Below are 13,152 nucleotides of genomic sequence, written 5' to 3'. Positions count from 1 at the left end.
ACATGAAGATTTTTGGATTATTGCAATAGTCAAAAGGCCCCAAATAACAAGAACAGTTTGTGATTATGACCCACAGTAATTCTAAGGTATGTTATTATTGTGAATACAATTGGTATATTTGATTAAAGGTAGGCATACAAAGGAAATTTGTGGGTTGAAAGTTGGGAGTGTCCCATGTATGTGTGCTAAAGCTTTCTACTTGCAATAAGAGAATTATAAGTATTTTTTCTCTTTCTTAAACAACAACAATGAACAACAAACCCCAATTACTCAGAGAGTGAAAGGATACAGATCTTATATGACAGTTTAAAAGTACTCTTGACTAATTAACATTAAAAGCTTATTAAAATATTGTTTCCTTTAATGCAAGTTATTCTTTCATCTTTTTCAGTAATGCATCAGTTATTAAATTTTTGATGTGGAAAATTAGTGCTTCAGGTCTTAAGAAAGTGACAAGCATAGTGCCGAGAGAGTGACAAGAATAATGTTTGAGCTAGAATTTTAGGATTAATAATGCAGATTCACCCTTCCTAGTGGAACAGAAATGTGGACATCTCATGAAAACTTACAGCATGGAGTTAAGTTTTGTCTTAACTCAAAACAATGAGTGATATTGATGTTTCCTTACACTTTGATTTTACATTATATAGACAGCTTTATTATACCTCTTTTTTGTCCCAGTACCTCAAGGTGCTTTCTCTTCTGTCTGTGTGTACTGCTCTTGTTATTTTAGCTTAAATGCTCCCTACTACTGAGGAAGCTTGTTTTCTTGCTGTCTTAGTTCTGGCCAGGACAGAGTTAATTTTTTGCAGTAGCTGGGTGTGGTGGTGCCCACCTCTAGTCCCAGCTGACAGGGAAGCTGAGCCCACTGGATCACTTGAGCCCAGGGATCCTAATTTCCTTTTACAATTTTTCCTAGGCTGCACTATGCTGTGTGAGCACATCCAAGACTGTAATGTTATTCTATACCATCCTATGCCATTGCCAGTGGTGGGGAAAAGGGACTGTGGCTTCTTGGAGGAAAGGCATTCCTTTTCTGGTCAGGAGAAAGCATGGAGTGATGGGATGTTTGGTATTTGTCGTGGGTTTTATGTGTAAATCTGTGACTTACATGTTTTGTTATTGATATTGTAGTTGTTACTGCTCATTTTCTTATCTCATTGCTATTTCCAGTAAATTAATTGTTCTTATCTCGACCTGTAACACCTTTTTGTACCTCCAATTCTCAACTCCAACCCCAGAGCAGGAAGGGGAGTGGGGGAGTCCAAGAGAATGGTAGCTGATTTGGGGACGTCTCAGGGAAAGCGGGGTAAGGGAGAGGCACTAAACTGGGGAGTGTCATTCCTAAATCATGACATGACAAAATGTGAGTTGGCCTTTTCAGTTTTGCTGCATTTTGTGAATAGCAAATCCATGAGGACTGGGCGAGTTAGCATAATATATTTGCAGTGGCCATCCTTTGTAAGCTGACTCACATACTGTGGCCTGTAGCTCAGGATCTTTGAGCCCTCTATGGAATTATTTGGGAACTCTGTGTAGGTGCGTGTGTGTGTGTGTAAATAAATCCACATTATCAGGAGTGGTCATCCTTCTTAAAAGTCTAGTATTTCTAAAACGAATTTGATCTCTCTGGTGATGGTGGGCACCTGTTCACTAAATTGTCACGTACAATGTAAGCATTTTGTTGAAGAATTTCCTTCAAGTTGGAAACGGAATTTTTTTATAAAGCTAATAACTTAATAGCTCCCCCCCCCCCCCCCCCCCCCCCAGTCATTTTGCCTAGTATCTTTCTTTTACTGGACAAATGCCTCTTCTTGATTTCTTCCTTCTCCTTTTGATAGCTACATGCAGATTTTTTCCCCTCCTTACTGCAGATCTTTTTTTTCCTATTTCCCCTTGTCTCGAGCCTTTTCTCTGGGAATAGAAAGGACAGGGGAGAATGATTACCTTCTGCTCACTTTTGAGATTCACAGCATTGTAGAAGACTTTATGGCAATCTGTTCTCCAGCTGAAAACAGCTGGTATAAACTCACTCTAGAAGGAGTGGTAGTTTAAAGATTGCTCATACTTAGTGCTGCAGATTTTAAAATGTGCTAGAATTTTGCAGGAAATCTTTATTGAACAAAATAAAACTAAGAAAACTTGAATATTGTTCAATAATGTTTATCTAGAAAGACTGAATATCATTCCCAAGATGGTGCAACTGTAAGATCGTAAAAGAAAGGAAGTTTTCTCACTGTTGTAGCAAAAACTTATTCTGAATTCATGTGGGGCCTTGCAACCTAAATCCTACTTTTTAATGTCAGAAACAATTATCTTAATCTCCCCTGACAAAGCTTTTCCATGAAATGTGTTTTCTATTCATATGCTTTCCATCTTAGTATGCCACACACTTCTCACACCTGCAGCTTCATGACAACAGTGCATGGTGCTGCAATCCCTTGAAAGAGATTTTGATTTGGCTGCAATATTTCTGGTCATGTTGGACGCTTGGCTGCAAAAATCAGGTCTGGACCATTCTGTGATTTTGCTTTGCTGAAAATTTGCACAAGAACTTTTATTCTTCCTTTCCTATTTTAAAAGCTATAAATACCACGTCTCTAAAGGGAATTACAAAGAATAATATTAAGGAGTTAGCAGGGTGATAGTTACCTGCTTGTCATTGGCTGTGACCATCTATGTTTTTTCGTGTCGTGGAAAGGCAGCTCTCCTGTACCTCTTGCTCATGTATCTGACAAAAGCAAATTGCCAGCTCCAGAAACTTTGTGGGAAGGCAGACTGGACCTTTTAGCCTTTGTTCATATGGCTGTAGATACAACAGGGACAGGATGAATTCAGTCAGAATTAATGTGTGACTTAGTGTTTTTTCTGTGGATTTTAGCCACCCAATCTTAATATTGTCTTACAATGACATAAGAAAGAGCCTTACAATGTCATAAGAAAGTACACCTGGTTATCAACTACTCAGCCATTTTTTTTATTTCATATAGCCAATACTACTTGGTTCAAAATCATAATAAATATGGATGATTATTCATTGTGGCAACACCTTTGCTTGAAAGCTATTGAATCTTTCAAAATACTTCATAAATTTAGGAGCTGCGGATGATATAGATCTTCCAAAAGATTAGGCTGAATTCTTACGTGTCACTAAATCTTTTGAGTCTAGATGGTTTTAATAGAGGTGTAATAGTTCAACTTTAAAATCTGGGCACTAAAGCCACAGGACTTAAACTGAAATAAACTAGTGATATACTTGAACGATATTTTTGCCTGACTCTGGTAAGAATCTGTAAGGAATGTGTATGCCAATGAGGCAGTGGTTTAGAAAAAAAGACAGTGGTTGGCAAGGACTCCTGGGCTGAAGGAGTAACAAGTGCATTCCTAGGAAAGCAGTTCCTGGCTCCTAGCCCTGCAAAGTTCAACAGAGTCCAGGCTGAGCTTTGGACTGATAACTGTGCTATGCATTTCCTTATTTCCCTTATTTGTCAAGGTGCATATTTGATTTACTGCAGTCCCTCAGGGAGGAAGACAGCAATAAAGGGGTGAGAGTTTAGGAACCTTCTCAATTATATGCTGTTTCTTCTGGGAAATCAGATTATGGGATTTTGCTGCTTTTCTGACCCTAGCAATAGGTGGACCCTTTCAGTCAGTTTTGCAAAGCTTTGTTAAAGCAGGGATGGGAGTCTCTAGCTTCCTACCTACAGTCTAAATTTTGTAGCAGACTGGAGGTGTAGTTTAGTATTGAGGGCAGGAAGTGATGGCCTGGGTAGAAAATATACAACTTGTAGGAAGACAGACTTTGCTGGGTCTAGTGTTCATGAAATAGCATGATGATTTCTATTAAATGTGACAGTTGATGAATATTCATAGTTGCTTAAATTTCCTCAAAGAAAAAAATAATATTTTAAGGGATATGTATTATTTTTACATTTCCGTACTGCCTTATTAAAATTACTGATATTTATTTTACTCAACGTTGGCTATGAGTCGTGCTCTAAACTATAATTAAAGTTATTCAACTTGGCTCATATTCAGCCATACTCCAAAGATAACCTATGCTAGAGATTACAGTTCATCTTGCTTTTTTAATTTTATTTTTTCTAATGTTCTGCTAGAAAATATGCGTCTCATAGATGCTTTACTTTTTAGCAGCGAAGTGCATGAAATAGTGACTCTCTTCCACTATATGTTTGTCACTATATGTTTCTCTTAATCAAAGGGCTTGGTCTCTGTGATTTTCTAGTTGGTATTAAACCTTGACAAAGGTAAAGAATATATTTTTGTTATACATCACCTAATATAGAGGGGAAGTAAGGGAAGCCCTAATATTTTGAAGTCCTCCTCATTGCTCTGAATGATTGAAATTAATTGCTGTCAGGCTTAAGGGGTGATAAAGCAGTACTTCCATCTCTTTACTCTTTTCTTCCTGACCATGTGACCATCGCAGAAGAAGTTTTTTGCAATGCATAAGGGCTAGTTTTTTTTTATTTGCCTTTTTTTTTGTTTTTTTTTCTAATAGTTCGGTTATTTCTGATAGCATCTATATCTTTTTATTTGCCTAAGCTATACTTATAGCTTATTTTTTAAATTATGTTTATTGTGGTTTAAAGTAACTTATGAGTGTAGGGGGATACAATATAAGAAAATAAAGGTAGTATAGAAAGTAATCTTACCCTCGAAATAGTTGCAGCTGAGCCAATTATTAGAGATTGGGAACAGGCCTGATTTTAACAGGCCACACCCATAGCCAATAAGAAGAGTGATATAATAGAGTGGATTGGTTGGTTGAGGGGAACTGGAGTCACTTGACTACTGGGAGGATAAGGAAGAGTCAGTGCCTAGAGGAGATGCCTACTAGAAACATCAAGGATGGTACAAAACTCTAGTAATATGGAACCTTTGCAATATAATGACAGCATATGAGTAGCCACTATTGAGCAAAATTTGGGTTGGACCCTAGAAAAGGCATCCAGGGGTGATGAAACTGTTGCTGTCCACAGACAATATCAGCATTCAGATAACTTCTTTCAGCCTGATGAGAGAGAATAGTGCACTTAGGACAAGGAATAAAGCCTCAAAATACAAATTTTCTTTTTAATGTATCATTTTATAGTCAGACATTGGATGCTGTTTCCAAAAATAAAGTGAACTGACTTTCTGCAGGTACAGTTTTCAGAAACTGTTTTTTTTTTAAAAGAAATAAAATACATGAAGAGTAACTTTTTTTTCCTGCCATTCCCCAGAATATGCCAGGTAAGTGAGAATGGTTACTATCTGTGTAGCAGTTAGTCTTCAGCTTACAGTAGGGGAAGGGTTCACTTTAACAAAGTTCAATAAAACTGGAACTGGAGAATGTCTTGGTGCCATTCTTGTAGAGTTTGGGATTCCAGTCCGCTGGGACAAACGATCGCATAAGTGCAAATACTTTATAAACAAGCATCACTTGTGCCAAATTGTAGATATCTGTAGAAGTACAAATACAAATTTTTATGTAAATTCATATGAAGTAACTGCAATTAAAAGACATACCAAAGCATACAAGCTTGGAAAGAAAAGAAAAGAAAGATTTTCTTACTTGAGAAGCTTATGTTGCAAGAATAAGTATTTTTTATATAAGTGTTATGCAAGTGCACTTAAAATAGGAAACCAACCCTCTGAATAAACAAGCATAAGTCTTTGTAAGGTTTTGAGTAGTACCAGATGTAAAAAAAGAATAATACAGCAACATTCTCCAACCCCCAAAATGCTAATGGTGGACAATCTGTTGATTTTGAATGAGTAATCTAGGTTAGACAGGATAAAGCCAAAGACGACTCATTCAAAGCCAAATTAAAGTTTTGTTAACAAGAAAACAATGCCATTGGGTGCTCTGAACTGCAATGAAATTTTAAGCAAAATTGAACTGAAAATTCACATTGTAGAACACCAAACTGCAACTTTCACAGCCAGTGTTTCATTTGCTTCCTTTAATGACCTTAAGACCCCAAAATGTTTCATAAGGCAGTGTTGTTGCTTAGTTTTTATTTAGAAAAGGGGTTCATCTGAGGCATCAATCAAACTTAAGAAATTTTCTGTCTTTGAATAGATAGGACTTGGAAACCTCATCTGTTTCTTCTCTCTGACTTGACACAGAGCCAGTATTTCTCTACCATTGGTTGAAAGGCTGTAGCGATGTAGAATCCATGGCCTTGCTTTGCAGTGTAATTTACTACATGATTATTACTATAGTTAGAGGTTTTTCCATACCCTCTGGGCTAATATCTTTTGGCTGCAACTATTTTTATTTGACATGGTCACAGGGAGCACAAGGGATCTTTGCTCTCTTTTCCTTAGTATGGCAAGAAAGGCTTTTACCTACTGAGTGACTGGAATACTGTTTCCTTGCCCTTTTTGCTCTTCTCATTCTCTTTCACCCCTTCTCTTTTTCTCTCCAGAGACAAAATGTCTTTGTCTTTCCTAAGAATGCATATCACTAAATTTCTAAGTCCAGAGTTATTTCTACTATAGTCTTCTGCATTTCTCTTATTTTTTGTTTCCTCAGGACTGGACTCTGGGCTGAATTCAACCAAAGCTTCACAACTGCCAAGCACAGCAAATGAACATGTTATGTATACCACATATATTAAGATAGTGCAAGAACCTGTTAATATTTGAACCACTGCTGCTTTACTAATTATTTACCATTTTCTATTTGCGCATTTAATTGTTTCTTCCCAGATCTAAACACATATCTTTTTTATTACATTTATTCTTATTAGGATTGTGTGGGAGAATTGAGAGAAAAGAGAACTACATTTAAATGGGGGAATTGCTGTGGAAACCTGGCGGGTCCCCCTTGACACCAATGAGGAAGTCACCAAGAAGGAAAGAGTCAGACTCTTCACAGAGGTGGGAGGATGACAGACTATGGACGTGAGTGGAAATAAAAACAGTTGAGCCTGAATATAAGAGAAGACTTTTTCAAAGTGAGGACAGTGGAACAGATTGCCTTTGGCAGGTTTGTAACTGCAGTTTCTGCTGTCTCCATACTTGGTTTTGGCCAGTCAGGGCTTCAAAGCCTTTTTGAGAACCCTGGTCTCATCCTTTGTGCAGGATGTTGGACTAAAGGTCTCTTGAGGTCCCTTTCAGTTTAAATTTTCCTATAATCGTTTCTGTGATTCTCAAAGATTGACTTCATATCTGAGATGCTAACAATCCTTTTCAGCAAGGGACTGGGCTAAATACTTGAAATAAAATTTTATTTCATGTTAAATCATTATTAAAAATACTGACTAGCAATGGATTCACTGCAGATCCCTCCAAATCCCATCTTGAGACTGAAAATTCTGACTTAGGACGTGAGTGTGTTTTAAAATCAGGTATTCATGCACTGACATTTCCTTTGAATTGTATTTTCCTGATGTGAGAATATCATGCAGATATGTGAAAAAGTTTAGGTAGATAGCATAAATGTCATATCTGTGTCTTTCTCCTTATCATCTCAGCCAGTAATCCTACTAAGTATACCAAATTAAACTGGTATAATATAATTTATTGTTTTATTAATGCTTTTTATTAGCCTATTGTCTTTCTGGTCATAGTAACTAATATTTTAAGTATTTCTTTCTGGCATTTTTCTAAGCACTGGAAAAAACTCCATTAATACATATTAGAATGTTATTTTAGACAGACACTGCTGGCACTGCTTTGGTTTTCTCTGTTTCTAAGAGACACTTTTGTCCTCTGAATTGCTAGGGATGGCTTTCACCAGTTCCTGAAATTCTTTAGGTGAGCTTTGTCAGGACCAGCTATATTGAAAATATCTATCTTGCCTTGGTACTTTTAAGATGTCCTTTCCTTATTTTGGTCCATGTTCCTCTCTCCTTTATTATCCATTATGTCATTCTAAAAAAAAGGATGGAAATATCAGTATTTCAGTCTTATTTGTTTCATACATTATTTGTTGTTCCAAAGATATGGTGCACGTATTTTTTCTATTTTTTTGTCTTATATTCAGCAAAAGTATAGAAGTGTTTCTGATGCAATCAGTGGACTTTTCCTTGAAACCTTTTATGTTCCTTGCCAGCGGTAACTCATTTTGTGTATTCTTCTTTTGATTTTATTTTTCTCGGCTGCGTTACTCCCGTATTCATTCTTGGTCTTATGTTCTTGTTTCTACTTTTTGTGTGGTTCCCCTCTAATTTCCATGCTTTTTAAGAGTTATGAGTGAGACATAAGACAGGTATTGAAAACAATTGGTAAAAAATCTGTAGAATAAAGATCTACAAGTACTCATGTGCATCATCCTCCCTGAATAGTCTGGCAAATAGGATAAACCCCATCTGTCTTTCAAGGTTGCTGGAAATAGCAAGATGATTTGAGTGTATATAGTGGCACATATAGAGGTGGTTGGGTCATAATGCCTAGGTCACCAAGAACTCCTTTTTCCCACCCCAAAGGATATGCATGACCAATCTGGAATCAAAGTCTGTCTCTGGAAACCCAGTGGGGCCATATACCAGTCAAACTTGACTAAGTCTTTCAGAGATCATAGAATTAATTGCAGTAACAGCTAAATTAAATTGCAGTTGCCATTTGATTTAATTGCAGTTAAATTAAATGCAGTCCAAATAGCAAAAGGAAACAATGAAAATATAAGCCATTCCCAACAGACCTTGGAAAAAAAACAAGGAAATAACCTTTCCACTGCAAATTATACAAACAACCTCATTATTACAGAGTTCTCTGTAGACTTCTGGGAACTTACTTCTTGGAACAGTTATGGATAAAGAAATAAAATATTTGGGCAGAAATGGAGTGCCAAACAGTACCATTTGAGATAATGAACCTCAGTGTATTCATAGCTGCTCGGCACAATTTACTGTAAAATAGAAATTGAGCCATGCCTTACTGCCATAAAACAACAGCCACTCACCACTGTTAAACTGAGTTAAAACTCTTAAGGATTTGTAAAAGAAAATTGTCAAAAATCAAAGCATTTTAAACATACATGGCAAATAATTTTGGAAATGAGAAGGAATGCTACCAAAGGCCTGTTTCATCTGCATCTTAGCAGAGTGCAGGATGCCACATTTTTCTGGTGTGCCAGGGCTGGAAAGGATGGTGGAAAGAGTTACAGGCAAAAAAGTACAAAAGATCAAAGCTTGCTGCTGCTTCTAATAAACTTGTATGAACTACAGCTGATCAGGTTCTTTGGTTCTTTAGGACAAGTGAGATATTAACTGAGAGTTGGTATCCATTTAATAGATAAGCAATCATTCATATTAATATCCCAAGAAGTGAAAATACTTGTTTACTCAAAGGACAGCTATATTGGACCATCAGGAATTCAGTAGGAATGTAGTTTTGAAGACAGTGAAACCTATACTCCACTGTGACTTAACAAGCAGGGAGCAGAAGGAATAGGCAACAAGTTATCATTAGACGTCCATACAGATTTTCAAAATACCATAGAACTAGAATAACATGGGAGATAAAAAAGGAGTATCCTGCCATCATGTGAAAACCACGTGCTCCAACACAAGACTGTTTAAACTATTCAACAAATTGCAAGGCCAGATGGTTTTATCCTGTGTTAGTCAGACACTTGAGGAGTGATAGGGATGTAGACTACTGAAGAAGGAAAATTATTACAGTGCATTTAATTTTATTTCTTCAGATTAATTTATATGACTATACCATCTTATGGATCTATACATCCAAAAAGGCTTGAAAAACATAATTTTAAAGACTGTGTAGTCCTATTTAACATGTGAAGGACCAATAACTTCAAATTACGGAGAAAAAATAAAGCATTCCTTCTGTACCCTGGCAGCTCGAGATTGTAAAAAAAATGTTTCACTCTTCACATGAATGATATAAATTTTAAATCTACGTAACAAAATTATAAATATATGAGTAGGACATGGTATTCCTGTTAATTATACTGTCTTGGATAATTGTGACAAAAGTCATGTTCTGGTGGATAGCTCCTCAATAGGGGCGTTGTAGTGTGATCACATCTTTATATACAAGACGATGTCTAGAAAGTGCTTAGTAAGAGGGAGCAGTCATTGGAGGAAGGAATAAATCCTGAGCACTGCAGTGGGTTGCCTGTCACTCTTGGTTATGTGTGAATGCTGAACACTGCCTGTGCCATGCTTTGGATGCTTGGCTCCTTTGCCAGTTTCAAAACATGAGCAGGGACTGAGGTGTATCCACATGCAGTAGGAGGCTTTTTTCCCTGTCTCAGGCTTAACATCACCGCTGCCTTGTTCCAGTGGGGCTCGCACTTGAGCTCCACACACAGGCCTGGTTATTATTGCGCTCCCTGGACTCCACCATTGTGCCGGTGCTGGTGTGTACAAGCTCAGTTTTCAGTCTGGCTGTGTGCAGCTGGATGCTGGTATTGTCTGTGCCAGCATTGTGTAAACCCCATCCATTTGCTGAAGTCATCCAAGATAATTATACTTTTAAATCCACAGGGCTGTTGCCAAAGCATGCACTCATGAAAGGCAGATGCTGTGAATTTTCCATGGAGTTCTGCAGCAAATCCACCATGTGAAGGGGAGCGAGGTGCATTATAAAACTTCCCCCTTGTCTTTTCTAATGCAGGAAGGGTTTAATTAGACATAAATGAGTTTGATCAATGAATCATTAACTTCCATTAAACTTTAAGTAGATTGCCTGACCCGGCTACTTCATTCTGAATTTAATCTGGTATACACTTGATAATTAGAGTTAAAGGGACAAGGGCTGGAGGCAATCCTTCTCAATCCTTCACATAAAATGGAGTTGAGTCAGCTAATAAGTTAATTTTATAGTCAGTGTGTAAGGACAGAATTGGCCGTAAAATGTAATTTTCCTAGAAAAACGGATCAGGAAGCAGACTGTCACTTTGTTTTTCTTTCAGAATTACCTCAGGAATTACCTGCCCGGGGTCTTCAAAGCCTTCACAAATCCCATCCTCTTCAGCTTAGAGGATTAGATTTCATGAATACAGTCAGAAACCAGGTGGCAAGGCAGGAAATCGTCTCACGTCTTTGCAAGAATGCTGGTGTAGTTCTCCCTGTGGTTGAAAAAATTGATCTGCCTTGTCTAGATCCATGGGCTGGGGAAGGAGTGATAGAATGGAGCTTTCTGGCAGCTTCCAGCCTTAGGAAAGGCAGAGCCTTTGATCTGCTGGCTTTGCCAGCACCTGGATCCAGATCAGCAATTGGTGTTTCTTGTGTGTGCCTGCTGTTTGTTGTACCATTTGGAAATGGCAGGCTTGTTGGCTGGGGCGGCTCTGCATGGCCCTGTGCTGGGCAGGAGGGATGGATTCTTGGGAGGTATCAAGTTCATGTATGAAATGTTTCAATTCCCAAAGCTGATTTAAAGAATCAGAGGTTTGCTACTTGTCTTCTACAGAAGTGTGTTCTTTTTGTCCTTCCTCTGAGCTATGATACTCTGCTTTCTGGGTTCAGACTAGGTTATCCTGAGGGATACTGGATGATTCAAAGTGGACTCCCTTTGTCTGCTTTGGTATTTGCCTTACTGCATCTGAAATATGTGTACTTGACAGAACATATGAGCCTGTTTTGGGTCAGATGCTGTGGAAACAGAAGTTAGTTGTGCTGACACTGAGGCATCAAAGGCTGTTGTGATATGTGTGGCTGCTGGTGATATGTGTGGCTGCTCACAAAAATGCTTATTTAATGGAATGAGAATATTGCCTAAAGAGGTACAAAAACCTATTTGAGGAAAGAATACTTTGAAACCCAGATCTATTCAGTCTGATGTGAGCACCATGACCAGTGCTAAAGAGTGATAAAGGAGAGGGCTGGCACACCACCTCTCTCTCTGGCCTTTGTACTTATTGGTAAGTATATTACCACAGTGGATCACTGAGGTCAGAAAATAGTTAAGTATGAGATTTATTTTGGAGTGTAGCTATGACATTGCTCCTGAGAAATGTAGCAGTGCTTGGACACAAGCTCTTTTGTGTACAACTAGAAGCAGGTATTTTCTTACCTTAAAGGACTGCAGGCACAACTAAAAGTGGTGATGCAGAGTTCCTAAGTTTTGGAGTTAGGCTCTTAAAATGGCAGACAGGTTTCAAAAGGACTCTGAATATCGGGCCTATGCTTTTCCCATTCCTTCAGTCTCAGCCTTGATATAGTGTTTCTGAATGCCCTGTGCGTGCCACAGCCTGGGGCCGCTGAGAGCCTTGCTCTGGGACTGTAATGACCTGCGAAATGACAGGCAGTCCTGGGGCTGGGTTTTTGTGGCATGCCTTGCTGCTGCTCTGAGATACAAGGGCAAAAGTAGCAGCTGATTACCTACCTATTTAAGGAGGCTTGTCCATTCTCTGCAGTCATGCTGAGGGAGCCTGAATTAAGGCTTGCTGAGTTAAGGTCATGCAGACAACTTTAGTACTGCATTTTGAGAATTTTGAATGCTGGAATATTTGACCTTAGTGGCATTATTTTTAAAGTATTTTATATGGATGTGATTTTGTATATTTAGGTCAGACAATTGCTAGCAATGTTCTCTTGCTCTAAAATTCACTGATCTATTCTTTTTAATAGTACTGCCAGTATGCAGGGACAAATTCTCCTAGAGCTGATGAAGACTTGTAAAAAAAAAGTCCCTTCCCAGTCTTTTAATGATGTTGTTGTTGATAAATGCTTGCTGGTATGCCATTATTTATGGCATATTTTCAAATTCTCCACAGCCAGGCTCCCATTATAGATGACAATAGCTGATGGGGTTTAGTAGCAGAGAGCTGAGAGTGCCCTGTTCCCACAGTGCCTGGCACACCTTCAGCCCAAGTCAACACTGACCAGCATTAATTGCTGCTGACTGTTTTGTGTTGCCTGTATAGTGTGTGGTGTTTGGTTCCAGGCTTCTGTAAAATAAAATTGCAGCCTTTTATCAATATATGTTTTTCCATCAAAAGGGCACCGAACTTTGGCTGCAGTAAATGGCGACTTGTGGTGATTTGGTTTTTTGGATTTCCTTGAGAGACCTTTCCAGAAGGATATTTGATGCTCACTTTGAAGAATGTCATAGGGAACACCCACTGATGGTGACCATTTTGTGCTTTGCTAAGCTATAAAAATGGAAGCTTAATTTCCCCTCAGTGAAGAATTGCTCTTACCAGTGCTCACAGGGTTATGCATGTGAGTT

This window comes from Agelaius tricolor, unplaced genomic scaffold (genome assembly GCF_023055355.1).
Source record: "Agelaius tricolor isolate 1412-34295 unplaced genomic scaffold, bAgeTri1.0.p SCAF_1, whole genome shotgun sequence".
NCBI classification, from domain to species: Eukaryota; Metazoa; Chordata; class Aves; order Passeriformes; family Icteridae; genus Agelaius; species Agelaius tricolor.
Note: the sequence above shows the minus strand (reverse complement) of the source record.